Source organism: Vulpes lagopus, chromosome 19, assembly GCF_018345385.1.
Source record: "Vulpes lagopus strain Blue_001 chromosome 19, ASM1834538v1, whole genome shotgun sequence".
In the NCBI taxonomy this organism is placed as follows: Eukaryota; Metazoa; Chordata; class Mammalia; order Carnivora; family Canidae; genus Vulpes; species Vulpes lagopus.
In genome coordinates, this window is record NC_054842.1 from 39,220,715 (window position 1) to 39,226,714 (window position 6,000).

Genomic DNA, 6,000 nt, shown 5'->3' on the forward strand with positions numbered 1-6,000 from the left:
ATACTCATTAGTAAATATTCTCATGAACAAGCCTTTTTTTTTTTTTTTTAAGATTTTATTTATTTATTTGAGAGAGAGAGAGAAAGCGTGCACATGTGGGAAGGAGAGGCAGAGGGAGAGGGAGAAGCAAGTCCCTGATGTGGGGCTTGATCCCAGGACCCTGAGATCATGACCTGAGCTAAAGGCTTGGGTCACACTCAACTGACTGAGCCACCCAGGTGCCCCAACAAGCATTTTTAGAATCAAATGTGAGTTCAATTACTTTTTTTTTTTTTTTCATGTTTGTAAGCATACGTTGGGAAGTATACTTTTCCTACTTCCTCCTAAGAATAAATCATTGTGTTGGTTAGGCTTTTTAGCTATGAACAACTAAGTCCATTCTGGCTAATACAGGCCATAAAAGAAGGGATCCATTTTTAAAATAGAAGGTAGTTCACATAATCATTAAGAGAACTGAAGAAACTATGTCAAGGCTAATGGCCAAAGCCTGGCTTCTGAAATGGCCCAGTGAGAAATTAGCTGTCATTGCTGTTACCAAGACTAAGCAATAATGGATATACTCCAACTTACTGCAATTGTGATGACTAGGAGCACATCAGATCCATTTCTGCCCTGAGAAACTAAAACTTGCACACCTCTACCCCCAAAGGCTAGATAGTTCAGCTACAGAAGAAAAGCTCATCACAGACCCTCTTTCCTCATGTTAATCTCTTAAATCCAAAGTCTCACGCAAGTGTATATGATTGGTAATGTCTTTGTCACACGAGTTTGTTTCAGCTGCAAGAGAGGTTAGAAGTTCAACTGTTTGTGGGAGAAAGGGCCATCTACTGTAGAAATTTCCCCAAATATTAGAAGACTACTCAGAAAATAATGGGCTGGCACTAATATGACTAATGCCCATGACAGAGATCCACAAAGTTCAATTAGCCTATCTCCTCGCATGCCCTTGCTGAAGAGAACTGCCCTCAAAGGGGTCTTTATCTAGAAGTGTGCTATGGTAATGTAATGTATGTTGAATGGAACCAGCTCCATTCATCTGTCGATCCTGGACAAAGGAATCAGCTGCTCTGTGTTGATTTGGAATGAAACTTTATCCGATGGAGCCATTTCATAATGAATCATCATCATCACCTCTAACTTTTACTGAGTACTTACTATACACCAGGAACAGTGATAAGTGCTTTCTAATAAGGTTTCATTTAACTCTCTCAATAACCCTATGAGGTAAGAGTGATTATCACCATGTTATAGGTGAAGATTCTGAGATTGATAGAGGTTAACAGCTAATCGAAAACCTTCAGTGTGTGAATGAAATACTGAGATTTGAACCTAGTCTGCCTAGAAAGCTCACACTTTTGTTAATACTGCATGCCAATCCATCAGAGCCTCACTTGGGATCCATGAACAACACTTCATGCACGTGGAGACATTGGGTGTGGCAGATAGACTTATGCTGTTTATTCCCCCAGGATCACTAATTTCATTCATTGCTCCTCTAGACCCTGGATGGAACATATAACCAAAGACTGTTCAATAAGAGGGCTCTCCCAGGACTTTCCTATTGGATGCATTGGAGAAAAGGGTCTGCTCCCCTTTTTGTTTTTGCTCTGAAAGCAGTGTGTAAGCTAATAATTTCCTAGGAAAGAGGAGCAAGCCTGAGGTGGATGCTTCAGAGCAATAGGCCACACACCTTCCACATGGGATTGATCTTTAAGAATTTGAAAAAGACTCTTTTGAGAACCCAGGATTCTACTATGTAATACAGAGACTTGGGCATGAGAGAAGATATAAAGACAAGTTTTAATTAAAAAAACAAAACAAAACACAAAACTAACTTGGTCCTAAAAAATCTTCAGTGTGTGGGCCATTGATGGTAATGGAGATCATGAAGTAAGGAATATAATCGACAACACCAAACCAAACCAAAACACCTTGGAATTACTTTATTATGTTGACATTTGAGGAAGAACCTTTGCCTGTAGGAATGATAGTGTTAACTGTCAGTAAGAAATTTCTTTTTGTTAGGTACACTTCCCTTATTTAAATAACCTTATCCAATATATTGATCCAGATAGCCATTTGGGTTCTTTTGTAGCTAACTCATCTGGCTACCTCACCCGGACTGAATATTACTACAATTATTTGTCCAATTATTAGTTGTCTGCAAGCAAACAATGCAATATGGTGACCCAGGGAAGTGCTGGAACCCCAAATTAAAAGGAATATTACTACAACTGCCTGCTAACAAAGAGCCAGAAGTCTGAAACAAAAAATGCCCAAGTGCCAGAGGGTATTAGCTCAGATCTTTTTTTCCCCCAGGTGACTCTAAGGTCCCTGTGCCTTCCTCACAGATTCTCAAAGCTTGAAGCAAGAGTTTGGCATCAGCACTCTTAACCCTAACCACCCCAAGGAGTGAAAACTGAAGCTCTCCCGCTCAAGCTGTGTTTCCATTTTTTATCACAATCTTTTTTTTCTTTTTAAGTAAAGATTTCCCTTAATATAAAGGAAATATATGTTCATTATATAAAATCTAGAAAAATGTAAGAAAGGAACAAGAAAAAAATACCATTGACTTTGCCACCCAAAGACAACCCTAGTGCCACTTTAGTTCCCCTTGCTTTCCAATGTGTCTCTTCTATGATAACATTATATCTAGGGATTTGAAGAGTGTACTTTATTTATTTTTTTTTTTGAAGAGTGTACTTTAATTCCATGTCCTTCTTTGCTTTGGGGAAAGTCATCAATAAAGAAGGTCAATGATAATGATTTTATAATGTCAACATTACTGAAATCACAACCGACTTAAGAATGACTTCTTGAGAGGAGTGAGAAGCAAATCTTTTTCCCTTTTAAAGTTCATTCAGAAGTAAATTCCTGTTTAGTCATTGGTCTTCTAAAGTCTGTTTGGAGAAACCAATTCTAATTGCAGATAGAGCTGATAAGTCTACCTCAATTCAAGTATCCCTTGTTTCTTCCTCAAGGAATAGATTCACATTTGTTGTTCATTAAACATCTGGAATAAAAGAGTTTGTATTTCCAGTTTGAGCCTGGTTTATCACGAGTTGCAAGATTGCTTAAGGGTTATTGTTTTTGAAAAATAAGATAGCTACCTAAAAGGCATTGCTCAGATAAATATTATATGCAAAGGCACTAGAACTATGAGACTGAGCCAGTAAGAGCCAGTAAGTTCTGAGCTTAAAAGAAAACCGACTGCAAAATTCACAAAGGGATACCTTTGCAGTTCTAAGAATTCTCTAAAGAATTTAAGAATCGAAGGATTGAAGAACTAAAATTAAATTAAATTTAAGATCTTCTGTAAAAGATTTATTTGTACAATTTTGTAAATATATAGATAAAATTATATATAAACACTAATATAGAGAGCATTTATGTATGTAATTTATACATTTTTTTAAAAAAAGTTTTACTTATTTATTCATGAGAGACACAGAGAGAGAGGCAGAGACATAGGCAGAGGGAGAAGCAGGCTCCATGCCGGGAGCCGGACATGGGACTCAATCCCCAGACCCAGGATCACACCCTGAGCCAAAGGCAGACACTCAACTGCTGAGCCACCCAGGCGCCTCTATACGTTGTTTATAGATATAATTTACAATGCAAATAAATCACCTACATTATAATTCACAAATAACCTATTTACATTATAAATTATGTGTGTAATTTATACATAAATATAAATTTATATAATGAATAAAATATTATCAAATAAAATCTATACAAATAAATGAACAAAAATATATATGTATATAAAATGATGGCTATGAACAGAGTCATATCCCTGGTATTAATAAAACTAGTTTCAAGTATAAACTCTCAGCCCTTTGCCCTTAGAATTTTAAAAACATTTCACAGTCCTGTAAGTGCATTGAAATAACCCCAACAAAAACATACTTTCCTAAGAAACAAACAGAACTCCAAATACACATTTTTCCATTAAGATGATTGCAAAAGAAGGCATATGTGGAGAAACATCACTTTCAGTAAATTCTCAATGAAGCCAAAATACTCGAACATCAACATATGTTTATTGTCGGTATTAAAAGGTTATTAATTTTAAAAATTAACATGAAACTCATTTGATGGAATTTAATAGGATTACATCTCTTGATGGAGTCCAGAGTCTTTTCTGAGGAACATTGAAATTGCTGCTTCTTAAGAGAGGGATATTTGCCAGGCAATAATGACAGGAGTATTCCGGCCGACTGGGTAGGGCTGATTACACAAATGGGAAGTTGTGGCAAGAGAAGCACAGCCTGGAGTTGGCAGTTGTCTCTGTTTTCTCAATTGGTAATGTTTCCATTGGCAGCATCTAGAGATTTTTTTGTTTGTTTCTTTTTTTTTTTTTTTAATTTTTTTTAAATTTTTATTTATTTATGATAGTCAGAGAGAGAGAGAGGCAGAGACATAGGCAGAGAGAGAGGCAGAGACATAGGCAGAGGGAGAAGCAGGCTCCATGCACTGGGAGCCGGACATGGGATTCGATCCCGGGTCTCCAGGATCGCGCCCTGGGTCAAAGGCAGGCGCTAAACCGCTGCGGGGACCCTTTTTGTTTGTTTCATCTTTCTTTTACCTTTGTGGTATGCTTAGGTATTATTTGTCTATATTGAGAATTCTGAGGAAGGTAATAAGTATATAAACATGATAAACATGTGTAATATACATATGATTTCCTGAGCATTCTCACTTACGTGTATGTAGATGCAGATGCATGTGTGAATGTGCCCCTGGATCTGTGTATGCACACGTCTTCCACAGTCAGAGCTGGAGATTCATTAACATATTTTCACCCTGTGAAGTTCCCTTTTTTTTTTTTTTTTAAGGTTTTATTTATTTATTCAGGAGAGACAAAGAGAAAGAGGCAGAGACACAGGCAGAGGGAGAAGCAGGCTCCATGCAGGGAGCCTGATGTGGGACTTGATCCTGGGACTCCAGGATCACACCCTGGGTCTAAGGCAGATGCTTAACCCCTGAGCCACCCAGGTGTCCCTGAGTAGTCTTTTTTTTTTTTCAATTAAAAAAATGTTTTTAAAATTTTATTTATTTATTCATGAGAGACAGAGAGAGAGAGAGCGAGAGCGAGAGAGGCAGAGACACAGGCAGAGGGAGAAGCAGGCTCCATGCAGGGAGCCCAACATGGGACTCGATCCGGGGTCTCCAGGATCACACCCTGGGCTGAAGGCAGACGCTAAACCATTGAGCCACCAGGGCTGCCCCCTGAGTAGTCTTTATATGAATAAGAACATTCATTCATTTTATCAGTTGTGCAGCACATATTAATCCGACAGTGATAGATCTAGGTGTCACAAAAATGGAACTTCCTTTATTAGTCTATCACTGAAATTAAGCCATCTCTCAAGCTTTATATGGCAGAAAGCCTCATCTTGCCTCTTGACTCTAAACTCAATCACTTCCAGATTCTTCTCAGTTTATTTTGGGTAAATCCTCTAGCAATTCGCAAATCATCACTTCCCTTCTCCAAGGTGTGATCTCATTCATTCATTCATCAAATACTTGTTGAGCTCCTACTATGTACCAGTAACTAGGAATTGAGCATATGGTAAATACAACAAAAAATCCTTGCTTTTGTAGAGCATCTATTTCAGTGAGGAAGATGAACAGTAAGCAAGCAAACAAACACATGAAAAATACCAGGAGTGATAAAAGCTCTATTAAGAATTAAAGCAGTGGGGGGATCCCTGGGTGGCTCAGTGGTTTGGCGCCTGCCTTCAGGCCAGGGTATGATCCTGGGGTCCTGGGATCGAGTCTCACATCAGGCTCCCCATAGGAAGCCTGCTTCTCCCTCTGCCTGTGTCTCTGCCTCTCTCTCTGTGTCTCTCATGAATAAAAAAAATAAAATCTTAACAAAAAAAGAGAGAGAGAATTAAAACAGTGTGCTACGATAGGGGCCTGGGTGAGCAGACAATGTTCAGTGTGGTAGTAGCTAATCTGAGAACTGAATAATAAGAAAGAACAAGCCTT